We start from the raw sequence: 20,858 nt of genomic DNA, 5'->3' as shown, positions 1-20,858 counted from the left end.
AGCAGTGTGGTAGGCTCTGATGCAAGAGCAGAGCAGGTTGTCTGAGTCCATTGAGGCTTCCAGGACAAAATACCATTAGCAGATGGTTTATAAAAGACAAATTTATTTCTCATACCTTTGGAGGCTGGGAAGTCTGAGGTCAGGGTCCCAGCACAGTTGTGTTCTGATGAGAGACCTATTCCTGGTTCATGGCCAGTGCCATCTCACTGTGTCTTTACATGGTAGAAGAGACAAAGGATCTCTGTGGACTCTCTTTTTATAAGAACCATAATCCCATCCATGAGGGTGGGCCCTCATGACCTAAGCACCTCCCAAAAGCCCCACCTTCTAACACCATCACATTGGACTTCAGCATTTCAGTGTATAAATGGGGGTGGGGGACATAAACATTCAGACCTCGGCACAGGTTAAGACTTAGGAAGATATATAAAACCTCAGAATAAACTCAACTGTCTCCAAGAGGCTGGAAGTGAGATTTGTATTACTGTGTTTACATTTTTGGCTCATTAATAAATAAACAGCTATCAATTAGTTTTCTTTTCCTTCGTATACTGTGGTCACGTCTATGAGTGAAAGTTCCAGCCAATAGAATGCCACATATCTGAAAAATAGCATGAGATTTTGGTGTATTGGATGACTCTGGTATAAGGCTGAATCATAGGAAGTAAATACTGAATAAAAACCTGTAATGATAAAAGAGGTGAGGAAAACAAGAAAATCCATCATGAAATAACTCTACAAGTAGTCCTGGTGGAGAGACTTACTAGATAAATTAAGCATAATCATTCATGTAGTCGTGCAACATAAATAGCAAAAGTTAAACACAGTTATATATTTATTACTTTTTTCCTAGAAAACTAAATAAAAGTGACAGACTAAGAGTCAGACTAGGCATACTGGAAGAATATATTCACTAGCATGATAGATAAGGATTATTTCAAGATCTATATTAACTGTGTTAATTTCTCACCAATCTTGTGTTCTTATTAGCAAAGATCTGTAACACATCTTCGCTTAAAATTATAAAAAAAGTAAAATTTGAAGGGATCTTAATCATTCAACAAATGTGTGTTGAAATTGTTAAACAAGACAAATATTGGCAACCAAAATGGGGGGAAAAATTCTCACCATAGAGACAGTCATGGAAACAAATGATTAGAATACAATATAAAGTACAATACAAAAGGTCTTCAAGGAAATAATCCATTAATCCATTAATTACATTAACAGCAATTTATGGACAGTAATGGACAGTAACAAATGATTCCAAAAGTTAACTCTCAGTCTTCATTTTTATTTTAGTAGATTCTGGATTGTAGTGACTTTGTACTGTGTTGATCTAGCTAAACTGAAACCATGTTTCCCAGAATTCTCTTTCCTGCATTGGAGTTGTCAGAAAAAGTCTTCATGAGATCTGGGTGGAAGAGGCAACTTTATGCGTGCTGAAGTTTAGTAAAGGGAACCAGATGCAGTTTCAGCACACACTCCTTGTTATTCATCTGCTAGCTTGCCTCTTTGGTTTAGGGAAGCAGCTATACCTGCAGCTTTCTCAGCTCCTGCTAGGACTCCTCTTTTAACCTCTCAGAGTGTACATGTACAAGGGTATAGGAAGCTCCATTGTGAAGAGTCCTTCTGCACATCACCATGTGCATATCACATGTAATGTTGAGGTTGGGGGTGGCGGGAGACAAATGTAGGTAGAGATTATCTTCTGGAAGTCCAATTTATCCTTATGATTCCAGTTTGTCCCAGCTGACCCCACCATCCACACAGCTTTTCTTCCTAACTGCCAGTTCTGTTGATCTCAGTGACTTTAAACCCACCAGTAAATTCAGTGGCAATGGACTTCCATAGACTTCTCAGCTCACATAATTGAATAAGATCTAATCCCTATAATAAATCCATATGACTTAGTCCATATGACTCATATTACTTCTGTTTCTCTGATGAAACACGTACTTACAGGATATATTTTGTGGAAAGAACCAAAAGAATACTGAAGATTAGATGTGGATGGTGAGGAAAGAAAAGAGTCAAAAATGGCTAAATCATAAATTACCATAATTTTAGACATTTCCTCCATTTGGCTTCTGGGACACCACAGTCCCCTGTTTTCATTCCAAACTCTCTCCCTATATATTCTCAGTCTCCTTTGCTGGATTCAGCTGACCTCCATGACCTCTATATCTAGAGTGTTCCAAGACTCAAGACTTAAAACTCCTGTTTTCTATCTATACGCACTGTTTTGGTGAGCTCATTAAGGCTTAGGGTTGAGGTACCATCTGAATGCTGATGACATCCAAATTTCTATCTTTACCTTTGAACTCCTAATTCACGTCTACCTGCCCATGCTGTGTTCCTGCTTCTATAGAGAAACATCTCAAGCTTAACATATGCAAAGCCTTCTGAGTTCCTCCCAACCCCTGTTCTGTATGTGGTCTTTCCTGTCTCAATGTCCACCCTATTCTTCTGGTTTTTTGTGTTAAAGACCTTTGGGAATTCTTAGTTTCTCTTTTTCTTTTCTAGTATGTTAGAAAATCCTGTTGACATTATCTTCACGTCATATAAAGTATTCAACCACTTCTCCAAACTTCAGCGGCTTTGACTTATTTTAAGCCACCATCATCTTTCACCGGGCTTATTGTGATAACATTCTAACCAATCTCTACATTTACCTTTGTCCCTCACAGTATATTATCAGCACAGTATGCAGAGTTATTATGGTAAACTCTAAATCAGATCATATTACTGTTCTCAAAATTCTGCAATGGCATTTTATCACATTGAGAGTGAAAGTTGTCACAAAGGTCTACAGGCCAGGCATTTCATAATTTCCCTCCCATACCACCATTATTTGTTGTTGCATTTCCCTTTGTGAATCAATTCCTGGTTACCTGCAGGAGTCCCTTCTTACTTTCTTTCAGACTTTGCTCAAATGTCCTTTCAGTGAAGCCATCTCTGGCTGTTACATCTAAAATAGTCATTCTACCACCACACACATGGTCACATCCACTTCTGAGTCCTCTTGTCTGTTTTATTGTTCCTTAGCATTTATCTCTATCTAAACAGTATATATGGTATACATTAATCTTATTCATTGTCTGTTTTCCCCACTAATATAAAAGATAATGAGAACGGGGATATTTCTGTACCTACCCACGTGCCTACAGGAGTCCCTTGCACATACTGATCCTCAATATTATTTGTTAAATGAATAATGAGTCAGTGAATAAAAGCACAAGACCATACATTCAGTGCAGAAGCACATACAGGAAGTGCAGCAAGGGGATAAGAGGGTTTCAACACTATCTTCACTGACTTTTCTGAAAAACAGAAACAAATTTTTGCCATTTTGCATAAACTTTAAACATTTTTATGGAAGTTTTTTTCTAATTTCACTATTTATGAGGCATGTGTTAATTGAGAAATGTGTCTTCACAGTGATTCTAAAAGCAGATGGCATTCATTCATTTATTCCTCCAGTCCACAAATATTTATTGAGTGTCTACTATGTGCCAGGAACTAGATACAAAGGTGAATAATAAATATTCACAAACTTTAGTTAAACATTGGCAATATACTAGGCAGAGTGCTAAGTAAGCTATGGAGATAAAGAAGTAAAAGATATAGTCCAGACAGCTGATAATCTAAAAGGAAACATGAATAAATAAACAGATACTTACTAAACTGTATGTTGATGGCTCTAGCAGATGCAAAACAGGATTTTTAAAATTATATAATATAGGTATAAATAACCCAAATTTAAGGGGTGGGTTGTCAGGGAAGGATTCCTATCAGATGTTATATATGGCTTGAGTTCTAAAATATACCTTCGGCTTGACTATATAAATTATGTTAGATACATGGCAGCAAAATAATTATTCCGTTCTTTGAGTTTAATAAATATTTGTTGATTTTTTTCATATTCAAATAATCTTGTGTTTGGAAGTATTATTATTAAACATTAAATTTATGAAGCTAATTTTATTTGATGATAATTAACATAGTGTTATGTTAATTTCAATATAATGATTCAATAATTCTATATACAAAACTATTTTTAATCTACACTTCTTTTTATTTTTTTACTTTTTAAATTCATTTAAAATAACATGAGATTGCTAATTCAGAAGTCTTAAATGTTTTTCAAGATTCACATGGACATATTCACATGGACATAAAGAAAATATTTATGCCACCTATATATTTGAGAATCTCTGTCAAGAAAAATAACACAGTGGACACATATTCCTGAGAATCATAAAGATGAAAAATTACAGTTCTATAATTTCCCTTTTTATCTTGAGAATCAATAGATGAAAAAAGTCACCTATTTTTCTAGTCAACTTCTCATTTATTTAATGTTTTTATTTAGTTGACATCAAAACATTATTTTTATTGTTTTATTTTGAAATCCTTTGTTCAACTAAAGTGGCTAAATGAAGAAGATAATGCACTGTTTTGAGGAATCATTGTATGTTGGAACAGTTGTTAAGTTATGCGTTTGGTGCATACCCTGTGGCTACTACTTAGGGGAGACACAATTAAAAATAGACTGGAAGATATACTAAAAAATAAAAGATAGAAAGAAATAGACTGAAGAACATTCACAAATTTAAATTGAATCAGAGTCTTCTTCCCAAACTCAAATGGTTATGCTAATGTGCATATTTCGCTCAATATTTTTATATATCATACATTTTTTGAGAGTTCTATTTTTATCCATAGCCTGCATAAATGACAGCCTCAAAATATAGGTCAGGGTGTTACTAACTGCTTAGAGCAAGTATACACTCAGAAATTTCTTTTCCTAAAGATCCAGCTAATGAGAGGTAGATAATTGGACTTTTTGAAATTTAGATGTAAAGTTATAAAATACCTAAAGGTCTATATCTTATAGCTATAAACACGTATAAGCTTTAACTGTAAACAATGAAAATCTGCCTAAAAATGATTCATATCTAAAATTTTAAGGATTATACATTAAATTAGATCTTTTAGAAATACCACATCTTGATAAAATCAGATCATACAGCTGTAGGATTCGATTACCTATAAAAAGTCACGTTTTCCTTGTAATTATAATGTCCAGATTAATACTGTATTACTTGCAATAACATGACTCACCTGCTTTTCCAAGTCAGAGCATGAGACTGTGATTTTTATGTTACCCATTCAATTTGTTTTTTTTCTTCCAATGAAGGCACATCTGTCATTCGTTGTGTTAATGTTCAATGTTCTAGAAAAAATATGCCTAGAGCCTCACCGATTAACTACTTGAAAAAAAATTTTTAAGGGCAACATAAGTGCTGAAGTATATAGAATGTGCTACCATATTAAATATGTGTTCATTAACAAAAATAAATTTAAAAAGGGAGTGGTTTTACATTTTCAGGACAATAGCAAGTTATGCCTCAACAATCTGCATGAAGTTATGTTCCTAAACATTCTTCCGCTCAATACTCTGTAAAACTCATAGAGTAGTATTAGTACCCTCACATTTTTGAGAGACAGAGCTTACCTAAAGTTTATTTTTTCCTTAATGTAACTGCAGGATTTTTAATTTTTTTTGCAGAAGATATAGCTGTATAAAAAAAAAAAAAAACTCTATATAATACATTTTACAGAAAAGGATTCCTTGCTTTAAAAAAAAAGCAAATGTTTTTAAAGGTAAATAAAATATTTCTCCTTTATTTACTATGCCTTTAATAGTTTCCTGTCTTTCTTCTTCTCCTTGTTATCCCCCTTTCTTTTCTTCTCCTTGTTGCCATCCCTCACACTCCTATTTCTTTTTCTTCTTTACCATAATCACAATGGCTGCCTTCAACAGAGGTCTTACTCATATGGTGGATACTGTCTTATTCCTTCAAATGTCTCAATCAAATGAATACATTTTTAAATAAAACCAACCACAAGATGGACTACACTGTAACTCCTTGAGTCAAGCATGTAACTCCATTTTCAAGAATTAAACTACCAGTTGAATACATTATTTCCAGCATCTGGAAGCCTGCCTCCAAATCCTTAGAACAAGGTCCCATAGAATGGTAGTATACATCCGGCAGAGTTTTCAGGGAATATTTGCTGGTTAGGCAGTGTGCTAATGCCATCATTGAAGTAGGGTCACCATTTGAATTCTTTTCCTTCACATTCTTCTATATTTATAGACAACCTTAGCCTTGGTTGAAAGAGAAAAAGTATGATTAGATAGTTTACATCTCTACTTCAAAAAATAAAACAATAACAAAAACCAGGGGAAAAAGCATGCAGCTGACTATTACTAAATGCTTATTTATTTTTGAGACAGAGACAGAGCATGAGTGGGAGAAAGAGCAGAGAGAGAGAGACAGACACAAAATCCCAAGCAGGTTCCAGGCCTGACACGGGGCTCAAACTCAGGTACAGCTAAATCATGACCTGAGCCCAAGTCAGATGCTTAACGGACTGAGACACCCAGGCGCTGCAGCTGACTATTGCTTAAATAGAAGGTATATCTTATAAAAAAAGAAAAATATGGTTCTACTGTGCAAATAAGAAAAACACTTAGACATAGCAACTTATCCAATAAGAGGCCATAAAATGTTGTAATTAAGATCGCTGCCTTTGCAGGTTGCACAGAACTGACATCAATCCTTGCTCCACATTTTACTAGCCGAGCAACTTTGGGTAAGTTACTTTGCTAGTTCTTAATCCCCACATATATGAAATGACAGTAGTAATAGTATTTACTGTCCCTGGGTGTTTAAGGGAATTAAATAAGAGAGAATGGAAATGCTCAGCACAGTACATATGCAAGTATTCAGTATATGGTATCTATTGTTATTAATTTTCACCAAAGCCAAATTGCTAACTCAGTGAATATGTAAATTCTTCCAACTTATTGTGCAACTAAATACATGTAAAATAATTCCAAATTACCCTCTGTAGTAGAAATAAGTGTTGAAAACATGAATTATATATTTTTTTGGAATTGACCAGAATGTAGCTAACTTTATTTTCTAAACATAACATCTGCTAAGAAATAACACGTTTCCAAGTGGTCAACAGATATTTTTTAAACACTCAAGATTTGTTAATCACTGTTCTAAGACCAGGCTAGGTATAAAACAGTGGTCAGGGAAGGTGGGGTTCTTTCTTTCCTGGAGTTTATTTTCGAGTAGGTAGAAGAATGCTACTGGGCAGGGAGACAGAAAGATAACAAATGGGTAAACAAATACATAAGATAATTTCAAGAAATGGTAAATGCTATAAGGAAAAGAAATCAAAAGTATACCCTGTGCAATTGGCTGACTTTGGTTGGGGTGTGTCAGAAGAGGACTCTCTTTGAAAGTACATTTAAACTAAGATCTGCATAACAAAAAGGAGCCGGCTACAGCCAGCTCAAAGACCCTAAGGTGGAACAGGCTTGCTATATTCCTAGGTAGGAGGAACAGAAACTAGGCCAATGTGTTTGGAGCCTAGGGCTTTAGAGGAAAAATAATGCTCAATTCATTTTATCCTTCCATTTTTTTTTTTTTTTTCTTTTCTGGATCATTGACTACTTTCCATTTAATTGACATATTTATTCTTGATGTTAGAACAAAAACCTTTTTTTTTAAATCCAAGATATTTACAATATCCCAGAATGTCCTAGGTGCACTCTGACATTAGCAAAATTAAAAACTCAACACAATTTACATAATATAGGAAAGAAGGGGATTATTCTTGGGTATTTATAAAGAAAATATTGTTCCATGCAACTTAAAGAGATTACTTGAAAAGTAATAATTCTCTATCTCAGTTGTAAGTTTCCATGAGCCTAATTCCATCTGCAGGAACTGAGGCGGGAAGTGGGGAAAAGAACACAGGGCTGTAGTATCCTCACCCCACCAGCATGCAAATCATTTAGCATTGCACCACTATACTGAAGCTTTTACTGCCACGGATCCCTGAGCAAATCATTTCCATTACTAGTCTGTTCTAATAACCCCTTTGCTGATTCAGCTACCTGAATGTAAATATCATAGAAATGACTGGGAAATAAAAGCCAATTTGAAACAGTAAAAAAGGATCTAAAAGAAAATGCTTCCTACATATGCCTTCATTTTCATAACTCTTTATTTAAAAATCTGCTTATCATAGATAAAGGCTTCTGACTCTATTTGATGCCAGGAGAAGAAAAAATAATTCCTTTTTCAAATATCACTATACCTTGCTTAAAGCTCCCTATCTTAAATGGCAGCTGTTCCACCCATACTAACACAATACGTATAGAAAAGACCTCTAATTCTTTATATATGTATATATATTTACTCCAAATAAAATTGCCACAAATATTAAAATAGCCACAGTGAATTCCATAGCATTACAGTTAAAGTGCTTCATTGTTAATTCAATAGAGATCTTAGTAGCTTGTCTTGAGGTACAAATGAGATCATGCACTGTTTATTTGTTATACACAGGAGGTATTTTTCTCTCTGCCTGAGCTTCTGTTCAGTCCAATATTCTCTACATATATTCGGCACCCCCCTCCAACTCCCAATCATTTTTTAATACTACTAGCTGTTGAATTTAAAGACTGGCCTCCAGGAAAAAAAAATTCTTTGTGTGATCTGTATGATGACTATATGAAAGTAAAAAAGTGAACGAGCAATGTAGCTTTTTGAAATTGAACCCAAATAATCTTAGTGATGTAGTTTGATTTTTACTCTATTCATATCTAAAATACAAGATTATCTTAGAAGTATGATCATTACAAATGACTTTTAAGCTGCATAATTATATATTTCAAAGCTGATCTGAGTAGGTTTAAAAGGCTATAAATGTAGAGAAGTAAGCAGCTGCCTTCTAAAAGAATTTGTAATTAACAGACCATCATAGTATTGAGTTGAAATTTCATCAAAATTAAAGCCAAAATATTAAAATACATTTTAAAATATAAAGGCTTAAGGAAGAGACATTCATGATGAACACATAGACTGAATTTATGGCTATTACCATAAATTAGGAGTGCTAAATCATGCCACAATAAATTGTATAGCTGAGAGTACAATGGAATCTGAAGTGATTTCATTTTTTTTCCAATACATATATGATGTCTGTTCACCCTTTTCCAGTCTGGTAAAAATATGTGCACATTTTGAAAAAGCAGAAAGTTCCTTTTTTTTTTTTTTTTTTAAAGTTTATTTATTTATTTTGAGGGGGGAGGGGGTAAGGGGCAGAGAGAGAAAGAAAGGGAGAGAATCCCAAGCAGGCTCCGCACTGGTGGCATGGAGCCTGATGTAGGGCTCAAACCCATAGACTGTGAGATCATGACCTATACTGAAACCAAGGGTTGGAAGCTCAACCGACTGAACCACCCAGGAGGCCCAGAACGTTCCTCTTAATATCAAGGATTCCAAAACTCTTTTTGCATTAATGCTAATGGTTTGGATTGAACTTAAATAAGACCTGTTTAACAATCAACAACATCTTGTTTTTTCCTCACGGTAAAAGAGAGCAGATTTTGCCACTTCAAAATATGTTTCTTTGACGTGTTGCTTATTTTAAACTGGTTATTTATTTATTTATTTACTTACTTACTTACTTATTGAGAGAGAGCGAGAGAGAGAGCACAAGTGGGTAAGGAGCAGAGGGAAAAGGAGAGAGAGGGTCTTAGGCAGACTCCACACCCAGGATGGAGCCTGGCTCCAGGCTGGATCTCAAGACTGTAAGATCATGACCTGAGCCAAAATCAAGAGTCAGACACCCAGGTGCCCCTAAACTGGTTATTTTTAAGAAACAGGAGACAATGGTGAAGGTGAGACAACTGAGTAGAAGTTGCTCTTTTTTTTTTTTTCCATTTGTTTCTTTTTTTTGAGGTAACTCTTTTGTAAGAGACCTTTGGAAGGGGTCTCCCTCACTGTAACTGGAAAAGAAGGTTGACTCAATATCTAGAAACTCTTATAAGGAAGAAGGCAAGAACTTAAATCTGTATAATGACATTAACCTTATATACCATGCTTTTCCTGCTAGCCTCCCATAACTGATTCCCTATCTTCAACATTGTCTTTTGTCTTTAGGTAAAGTCAACATTTAAGGTGATGGTTTTGGCTATTTTGGAGAGTTTCTCAGTTCTCCTGGGTCTTTCCCTTACATGTAGGAAGTATGTACGTTATTAAAGTTTTGTTTGTATGGAGTGTCTGGGTGGCTCAGTAGGTTGAGTGTTCAACTCTTGACTTTGGTTCTGGTCATGATCTCATGCTTCGTGGCCTACATTGGGCTCCTTGCTATCAGCATGGAGCCTGCTTGGGACTCCCTCTTTTCTTCTCTCTCTGCTCCTCCCAACCTGTGTGTGCGCCACCCCCCTTCTCTCTCTCAAAACAAATAAGCTTTAAAAACATAAAGCTTTGTTTGTTTCTCTTCTGTTTATCTGTCTAATATCAGTTTAATCATTAGACCAGCCAAAGAACCTAGAAGGGGACAAGGAAAACTTTTCCTCCCTTACAGTTTTGGCAACCCAGATGAAACCTTGTTCTGGGGCTTCTGCAGTTCAGAGATCCTGAGACCTCTGAAAAAAAGCCAACAGAAAGTAAAAATTCTTACTATGGATTTCTGCCTGCAGAGTCCAGTGAAGTGAGAGTCCTTTTATTCCTTTTCTAAATTTAGATTAGTAGGAGAAAATATTTGTGTGAACTAGTTCCCTGTGTATAGTGACCTTGGTAAAAATTTGTTCTATGTTGATCCCTTTCTTCCCAGAGATGATCATTGTTCTCTTTTGTCTCTTTCATCTTGTTCTATGCCTTGAAATCTTGGCTTTGTAATCTATGAGAATATTCTCTCTGGCCTCTGACATCCAGTAGGTGCACATAATGGTATGCATCTAACGACCAGTTGAATAGACTGAGATTCTGAGACACAAAGTCACAGGCAGCATTCTCTTTGTCCTGCTGTGCTAACTCTCAAGGGGGTTTGTCTTAAGGAGTCTTGGTACATAAGGGGCTTTTGTTGTCCCAACTTTGTGTCTTTTTAGTACTGAAAAAGTCTCATTCCAATAGTGATGAGGGACCATAAGGCAAACTGAAGGCAAAGTACAAGCTAGCACACATATCCCACCCTCAGGTGGGATATGTGTGCTATTCCTCAGGTACTTCTGACTGCGTAAGAACAAAGGAGAGGACAGAAAACAAATGGTTAAATTGATAGAGTCTCCATCAGTTTACAATATCTTAGTACAATTACAAGAAAAGGACAACCTTATCAATAGCCTAATGTCCAGGAACTTCCTACTGTCTTAATATTAATGCTTTGCTACAGGGGGAAAACAATCTTAACTTGATAATAGCTACACCTCTAGTAATCTGTGACTCTTCATTAGCATATGGAAATCCCTTTAAGAAACTTCCTCTTGACTTTACCTCCCCCAACTCCACAGAATATAACCAGTCACTCTTCATAGCCCCAGTGCAGCTCTTTCTACCCACAGCTGCTGTGTCCATGCTTTAATAAAATCACCTTTTTGCACCAAAGACATCTTCAAGAATTCTTTCTTGGCCATCAGCTCCGAACCCCCACCATCACCCCAAAACCTCGTCAGTAGCACTTGCCCAATATCACATATTAGCAAGTCTGTGATTGGAACTATCTCAAGTTCATGTGGGAAATCAGACAGTGTCTGTATTATACCATTCTTACCAACAGTGACAATGGAGGGCTTTACTTTCTTATGCTGTAACTGAACCAAAGTGAATTCACTCCTTGGTGAGTCACAGAAACTAAAGCAGGTGAGTTGTTGTATAAAGGAAACTTTACTTGCAGCAAATAAAGAGATCACAGGGAATAACTTCCAAAGTTGTGATTCCCGGAGGAGGGTGGATAGGTTCCTTTTATTCAGGGTTAGGATAAATATTTACAAAGGAGAGCCTTGCCACCATATGTAGAGGCAGGCATAAGGTTGCACATGCATCTTAAGGAAATGTACCTGTACATTCATCATGTTATGTAAATGAGGCTTGTGCTCCTCGTTGGGCACAGATTTGGGTATTATAGTGAGGTCATTCTAGGTCATTCTAGGTCACTTCCTGGTACATCTGTGTAGGTGTGAGGCAGGGAGTTATGCTCAAACTGGTCTTGGTGTTCTGGGCCAGCTGGAGGTCTTATCAGGGCAGTTGCTATTGCTTGAGGGGTAGTTTTGCTTTCCATCTGCCTGAGTTAAGAGATAAAGTGGAAAGTACAGCTTAAGGAAAAATGTGGGACAAAGGTCACTGAGTATAAGCAGGTGAGTTGTAAAGGTCTGGTATTGAGGTAACTGATGACAAGGAAAACTCTGGGAGTGAACTTTCTGGATCTTGTGAGGGATGCATCTTTTGCACGCTCTTTTGGAACCCTGTTGTGTGCATGGTCAAGTAATAAAAAGGTTTATTTGTTTGAGTTGCTGTTGAAATTATTAAGACCCTACTTGTCAATGGTCAGATGATGGATCCTTTGAATTGGCTATATTTAAAAGAAAAATAAAATTTTAGACCATTCTTATCCTAAGCAATCATCTTATTGATACCTATGGAAAGACCAGCTTCAAAAGTAGATACAGAGAACTATAATGGTTAGCCTTAGAGGCTGACTTAATAAGATGAAAGAATGGAATTAGAACAAAAATTCATTTCCACAGCCAACATAAATTCCCCTTCTCAAAATCTAGCTCCATCTGCATGTTTTAGATTCCTTTTCCCTACAGGATTTAGAGAGAGCACTCCAACCTAATCTCTAGGCCCAGGATATACAGATTACTCATGCAAATGCTAAAAGCCGGGAAGTACATTTAGCAGAAGTATCAGGATAGACAATAAGGCTCATTTTACTGGACACCATATCAGGCTTTGCTAGTTTCAGACCCTCCTATGCAATGTCTTTTGTAGATATATCCTAGATGCCCCACACAAAGAATTTGAAATGTCCCTTGCACAGCAGAACATAGAAATCTTTTGGTTTCTATCTCGGTCTCAGAAAATTTCTACCTGATATAAAAAGGCAAATGTAAAATAGTGTGGTTAAGTGGGCAAATCAATCTCTAAGTGTTTGAATGGGAAAAGGCTACCTAATTCTTTGAAGATAGCTTGTAGGAATGAAGACAAAATAAGTAACAACTCTTTTCTTTTTTAAAAATTTTTAATGTTTATTTATTGGGGGGTGGCACGAGGGGGCAGAGAGAGAATGGGAGACACACAATCAGAAGTAGGCTCCAGGCTCTGAGCTGTCAACACAGAGCCTGATGCAGGGCTTGAACCCATGAACTGAAGATCATGACCTGAGCTGAAGTCGGATGCTTTAACCGACTGAGCCACCCAGGCACCCCAATAAGTAACAACTCTTGATTTACAGCTTGACTCTTTAAAAAAACAAAAGCATAACTCTGAAAAGCAACTCAATCTCCCGAGACCCTTTCCTATTTGCCTTTAGACATTTGTAGATATTGTAAAAACTCAGGACACAGTAAGTACAATTGTCCTGCAATTAAGAAAAAGAAGGAAACATGTAAATGGCTATCCTAGACTTTCAAGCAAATATACCACAAAACTCCTTGGAGAAAACTTAGATAATTCCCCCGTGTCTTTGTGATATAGATTTTTTTTTTTTTTTTTTTTTTAACCCTCGATTCTAGGACCTAAGAGCCATTCTTTGAAACACAAACTTTAGGGAGAAACTTTTCATCAGAAGGAAAAAAAATGTTGGGGTAATAAAGAGACCTTTTTATTTTTTTAAGTTGATTTTTTCATTTAGTAATCTCTGCACCCAACATGGGGTTCAAATTCACAACCCCGAGATCAAGAGTCAGCCAGGTTCCCCAAAGGAGGCCTTTTTAAAATAGAAATGCTGGAAAGGTTCTATTGCAAAAACTCTAGATCAAGCTTCTTTAAGATTATTTGTCAAGAACAAATACAAAGCTTAAAAACCTTCTCCATAAATATTAGTGACTATCTGGTCTCTGTGTTTGTATGTTTTTTACTTAGGGATTTTGTGTGTTTGTTTGTTTTGTTTTGTTTTGTTTTTAGAGAGAAAGAGTGCGAGTGGAGGAGAGAGACAGAAGGAGAGGGAGAGAGAGAGAGAGATTGAGTGAGAGAGAGAGAGAGAGACCAGGCTCCACACTCGGTGCGACACCATCCCAGGACTCAGGGATCATGGCCTGAGCTGAAATCAAGAGTCAAAAACTCAACCAACTGACCACTCAGGCACCCTGTTTGTCTATGTGTTTTTGTGTATCTGTGTTACAGATGTGTGATATTTTTCTACCTCCAAAATTAATCGGTAAAAAGCCTTTTAATTGGCTTAAACAATCAAGCACTTATATAAACTTAATATTCATAAAAATTCTCAAAATTATAATAGAAACTAACCCAAATGCTTTTCAGGTTCATGTGATCTGGGATATTATTTAGTATTGAAACTAGTTTAAGTTTATTATTTTAATTAAAATAAACATGTCTTTAGAGTTCTCATGAGTTCCATGTTAAATCACTTTAAAAAAATTGGTCAGCAAGAAAAATAGCTTGAGATGGTCCTTTGTCTAATGTTTCACGAAATTTTCATGAGAAATCGAAACATAATTGTTGGGAGCAAATGATTCAGATAGAAGTAAGTGGGATAAGATTTTTTGGCCACTTTTTAAGCAATAATTATTTTATGGTATGTGTACTTAAAAATTGCTTCCAAAATCTTTCTGGTAACTTGAAACTTTGGAGTTTTGCCAAGTTAAGTGAGGGAAATTTATTGAATATCTAGATTATTCCCAAATAAGATAAAATAGTGAAATATTAATTACTGAACATAGATTTATTTACTTTTGGATTCCAATTGCAAAGGAACTAAAGATAAATTTGTGTCTGTTACAGATGGTACATGTTTCAAGAAATTATAATATGTACTGAAAAATTTGCCAGGCCAGATAATGCTGGTGTAATGGATAATTCCCCATTCCTTACTTTTCTTTTTTTTTTTTTTAAGGTTTTATTTTTAAATAATCTCTACACTCAACTTGGGGCTAGAACTCACAATCCCAAGATCAAGAGTCACACGCTCCAGTGACTGAGCTAGCCAGGTGCCCCCGTAATTGGTTCTTAGTTTCACTAGAATTTAAGGTTTCTAAGCATTAAGATTCTAATTCATATGTAATTAAAACTACTAGCAATAATAAGAGAAATGACTGGGTATGTAGGGAAAGGATGTGTTTTGGGTTAAGAAAAGGTGTGGGGAAAATAAAAATAAAAAACAGGGCACCTGGGTGGCTCAGTCGGTAAAGTGTCTGACTCTTGATTTCACCTCAGGCCATGATCTCACAGTTCATGGGTTCAACCCTGTATCAGTCTCTGCACTGACAGTGTAGAGCCTGCTTGGGATTCTCTCCCTCCCTCTCTCTGCCCCACTCTACTTGGGTTCTCTCTCTCTTTCAAAATAAATAAATAAACTTAAAAAAAAGGTATGGAAATGAGGTATGGAAATGCATTTTTGTTAAAGGAAAAATAAGTAGATTTATTTTAAAGTAAAACTGGTTAGTTCAGAATGGAAAAGAGAATAGAGGACAAAATTAAATAGAAATTTGGGAAAAGAAAAAGAGAGAGTACCTTACTTTGTGTAATTTGGCTAAAATTGAAGGAGCTTATTATGAGTTATAAAACTAAGTTTTAAAGCAATAGTGTATTTATGTAAAACCAAAATATGATTTTCTTTCATCTGTTTAAAGGACAGTTTTCTTGGATTATGGGTCTGTTCCTGATAAGAATGTACGAAAGGTTTTCTTTACCTTTTAAGTAATCTGCCTGGAAAGCAAAGGTTTTGTGATTAATCAAAATTATTTCCTGTGTTCTTTATCATCAGGTCTTTCTTTACTTAGGGAAACTGAGTCTTCTTAATATTAAAAAAGCTATTTTTTGCACACAACTATGTGACCTTCTGTCTTTGCCTTTGAAATCTTTTATTGTTACTCTGTTTAAATAGATAATTAAGTATTTTTTTCATAATTATCTTTGATCTTATTTAGTCTTATTTAGTCAATTATTTTTTCATAATTATCTTTGATGTTTTTGACAAGACTCCCAAAATCAAATTCTAAATGAAGCCTTTTTGACCTCAGACTAACTTTGGGATATCCCAGAGGGTCTCTGGAACATTTGAAAATATTTGTGCTATCTCCCTATGAAAAAAAAGATGTTACACTAATTAGACTCATTTGTTATGGTAAATTATATGGGAAGCATTGTCTAATAAGTGATGATAAACCTTCTTAGGTGATATTATTTGGGTGAAATATTATTAATATGTGTTCTAGAATTTGTGAAATTCCTAGAAATTGGATATGTTTTGGTATAACACTGTCACTTATAATTCTAGTTATTGTCTTGAAGTGTTGTGTGTCACAAAAAAAAGCAAATTTCACTGTCAATTGCATTATAATGCACTCTCATGAGATCTTTAACAATGGTCACTTTTAAATCTTTTGTCCTTTGTGTTTATTGTTTACTCTGATCCTTTTGCAAAAGTGCTTTATCTTTAGTGAAATTCAAGGAAGGAGCACTGAGTACCAGTTTCTGGTAACTTTTAAGATCAGACTATTAAACTGGGTAAGAATTTACAGAACTATAATGGAAAAATTGGATTTACAAAACTGCTAACAAAAGATCAAGATCAACAAGAGTTAATTATATGGGACTGAAAGAACTAATGATGATTATAATTGGTATGACTTTTTGTTTGAAATGTTGCTGATTTTTTTAAAAGTATAATTTATTGTCAAGATGGCTAACATACAATGTGTAAAGTGTGCCCTTTGCTTCAGGAGTAGATTCCCATGATTCATCACTTACATACAAAACCCAGTGCTCATCCCAACCAGTGCCTTCCTTGATGCCCATCATCCATTTTCCCCTTCTCTCCACCCCCTCATCAACCCTCAGTTTGTTCTCTGTATTTAACAGTTTCTTATGGTTTGCCTCACTCTCTATTTTCCCTTCCCTTCCTTCATAGTCTTCTGTTAAGTTTGTTACATTCCACACATGAATGAAAACCTAGGATATCTGTCTTTCTCTGACTGACTTATTTCACTTAGCATAATACCCTCCAGTTCCATTCACGTTGTTGCAAATGACAAGATATCATTCTTTTTCATTGCTGAGTAGTATTCCGTTGTGTATATATACCATAACTTCTTTATCCATTCATCAGTTGATGGACATAATATGGGCTCTGTCCATATTTTGTCTATTATTGATAGTGTTGTTATAAACATTGGGGTACATGTGCTGCTATGAAGCAGCACTCCTTTGGATAAATTCCCAGTAGTGCTATTAGTGGGTCAAAGGATAATTCTATTTTTGGTTTTTTGAGGAATCTCCACACTGTTTTCCAGAGTGGTTGTACCAGTTTGCATTCCCACCAACAGTGCAAGAGGGTTCCCATTTCTCCATATCCTCACCAACATCTCTTGTTTCCTGAGTTGTTAATTTCAGCCACTCTGACCGGTGTGAGGTGGTATCTCAGTGTGGTTTTGATTTGTATTTCCCTGCTGATGAGCGTTGTTGAGCATCTTTCCATGTATCTGTTAGCCATCTGGATGTCTTCTTTGGAGAAGTGTCTATTCATGTCTTCTGGCCATTTCTTCCCTGGATTATTTGTTTTTCGGGTGTTGAGTTTGGTAAGTCCTTTATAGATTTTGGATACTGAAACAAAATGAAATAAAAGGCGTCCAAATTGGCAAAGAAGAAGTTAAACTTTCACTTTTTGCAGATGAGATGATACTATACATGAAAACCTGAAAGACTCCACTAAAAAAATTGCTAGAACTAATACATGAATTCAGCAAAGGCTCAGGATATAAAATCAATGCATAGAAATCATTTGCATTTCTATACACCAATAATGGAAGCAACAGGAAGAGATATCAAGGATGGGTCCCATTTACAATTGCACCAAGAACCATAAAATACCTAGGAATAAATGTAACCAAAGAGGTAAAAGACCTGTACACTGAAAACTATAGAAAACTTATGAAAGAAATGGAAAAAAATTCCATGCTCATGGTCTGGAAGAACAATATTATTAAAATGTCCATACTACCCAAAGCAATCTACACATTCAAGGCAATCCCAGTCAAAATAGTACCAGCATTTTTCTCAGAGCTAGAACAATCTTCAAATTTGTATGGAACCACAAAAGACTCCGAATAGCCAAAGTAATGTTGGAAAAGGAAACCAAAGCTGGAGGCATCACAATCCCAGACTTTAGCCTCTACTACAAAGCTGTAATCATCAAGACACTATGGTATTGGCACATAAACAGACACATAGACCAGTGGAATAGAATAGAGAACCCAGAATGGGGCCCACAAATGTATGGCTGACTAATCTTTGACAAAGCAGGAAAGAGTATCCAATGGAAAAAAGTCTCTTCAGCAAATGGTGCTGGGAGAACTGGACAGCAACATGCAAAAGAATGAAACTGTACCACCTTCTTACACCATACACAAGAATAAACTCAAAATGGATGAAAGACCCAAATGTGAGACAGGAAACCATCAAAATCCTGGAGGGGAAAACAGGGAAGAACCTCTTTGACCTCAGCCACAGCAACTTCTTACTTGACACGTCTCTGAAGGCAAGGGAAATAAAAGCAAAAATGAACTGTTGGGCCTCATCAAGATAAAAAGCTTCTGCACAGCAAAGGAAACAATCAACAAAACTAAAAGGGAACCAACAGAATGGGAGAAGATATTTGCAAATGATATATTGAAATGTTGCTGATTGTTTGAAAAATATTTTTTTTCAAGATTTAAAAGCAATATTTTTCTCTTTTCTCTTAAGCTACCTATGACTTAGAGCAATTTGGTAAAATATATCTTTGTGAACAAAAGTGAAGCATTTATCTTTTTTTCCCTACCTGATAACCCCCGAATTCAGAAACTCTCAACAACTATTCATATTTTCATGGCAATCTAGTTATTTTCATAAGTTCAATAACAATCTGTTCTTGTAATAGGACACAAATTGGTTATATTTTCAAGGCTTTGACCGAAGTGTCAGATTTGAGAATGTGCATAAAATCAGATATGCTAGACAGCTTTAAGGAACTAAGATTGACTTTATGGAGCCAATAAAGCCGTTTGGAAACACAGCCAGGCACCCTGCTTATGGGGTTCCCAGAAACCTTACGGGGTGAATAAGGAACATCACTTCCTGGCAGGTGAAGGAACCTTAAGATATTGGGGGGCCTTGAGACGAAAGGAAGTCACTATAATCTGTAAGTATTTCAGGCTGGTCTGACAGCAAGTCCTTGGCTTGGCTTCCCAGACTTTTAAAAATCCTATCTGAAGTTTTTAATGGAAAGTTTCAGGGGTGGCTGGGTGACTCAGTTGGTTGAGTGTCCAACATCAGCTTGGGTTGTGATCTCCCAGTTCTTGAGATTGAGCCCCACATTGGGCTCGCTCCTGTCAGTCCAGAGCCTGCTTCAGACTCTCTGTCCCCCTCTCTCTCTCTGCCCCTCCCGTTTTTGCTCTCTCTCTCAAAAATAAAAATAAACATTAGGGAAAAGTTGCAGTAACAGAGATTTAATCTGCTGTACCTTTGAATTTTTTTTTAATGTTTATTTATTTTTGAGGGACAGAGTGTGAGTGGGGGAGGGGCAGAGAGAGAGTGAAAGACAGAATCCGAAGAGGCTCCAGGCTCCGAGCTGTCAGCACAGAGCCGATGCGGGCCCAACTCACAAGCTTCGAGATCATGACCTGAGCTTAAGTCAGACGCCTAACTGACTGAGCCACCCAGGCGCCTCAATCTGCTGTACCTTTGTAAATAATCAGGCCAAATCTATCTAATCTCTCTCTCTCTCTTTCTCTCCCTCTCCCTCTCTCTCTACCTATCTATCTATCTTTAGGCCAAATTTATTGAGACTAGAATAATTTTGCAAAAATTTAGTTTTACTTATAATTGTCTTTAGTAAAAATGGGGATGCCTGTAGAGAGAAAAATCATGCTTCAGTAGAAACTGTAATCGACTTATGTGGATACCAGATTCTAGTCCTGTTATTTCTATTCATGTTAATTGTTTTTGAGTTTTGTTTTTCTTTTTTAATCTGTAAATCCTTCCAGTTTCCTCATATGCCTACAAATCTCCAAACTTCAATTTTCTTCCCCTCTTTTGACTTGGAATCACTGAGAAAATTGCCTTTTACTGAAGCCCTGCAAACTGAAGTTAGAGGACTTGGAGTAGCTCATGGTTAGACAAACTTTTGCTGTAGGAACCACTGACAAAGTGGACTGATAGGCTCCATGACATCAGAGACATTCAAACTGCAAACCAGGAAGATCTGTCAGACTGCCACTGCCTGCTCTCACTCCACCTGAAGATGCTTTGAAGCTGACATCTAGAATTCTCAACTGGCAGTTCTCAGGACTCAGACCCTGGGTTTATAATTTGCTCCAAGCATTAACTTTTGTTTTTTCTTTTGTGTCTATAGAAACGCCTCTTATTAAATCCCTGATGGCTTGCTTTCACAATATAGCCTGACTTTGGGTCGGCTTCCTAAAATGAGACACAACTGTTAAACAGAACTGACCGATTTCTCAAGACTGAGACTGCTTCAGTGAGATATGGAGCAATCTGTCAACTTAGCTTCTGGATTGTGAAACTTCTTATTTGAAATTCCAAAGGAGGAACTGAAAGGGAGCAGCTTTTGCCACCTCAAAATATGTCTCTTTGGCGTATTGATTATTTTAAACTGGTAAGTTTTTAAGAAATAGCAGCCATTGGTGAGTAAAAGCTACTCTTTTGATAAGATAAATCTCCATGTATAAGAATGTCTCTAATACTGTACCCGGAAGAGGGGGATGACCAAGTAAATCTCTAGAAACTTTCATCAACAAA

This window comes from Panthera onca, chromosome B1, assembly GCF_046562875.1.
Source record: "Panthera onca isolate mPanOnc1 chromosome B1, mPanOnc1 haplotype 2, whole genome shotgun sequence".
Taxonomy (NCBI): Eukaryota; Metazoa; Chordata; class Mammalia; order Carnivora; family Felidae; genus Panthera; species Panthera onca.
Note: the sequence above shows the minus strand (reverse complement) of the source record.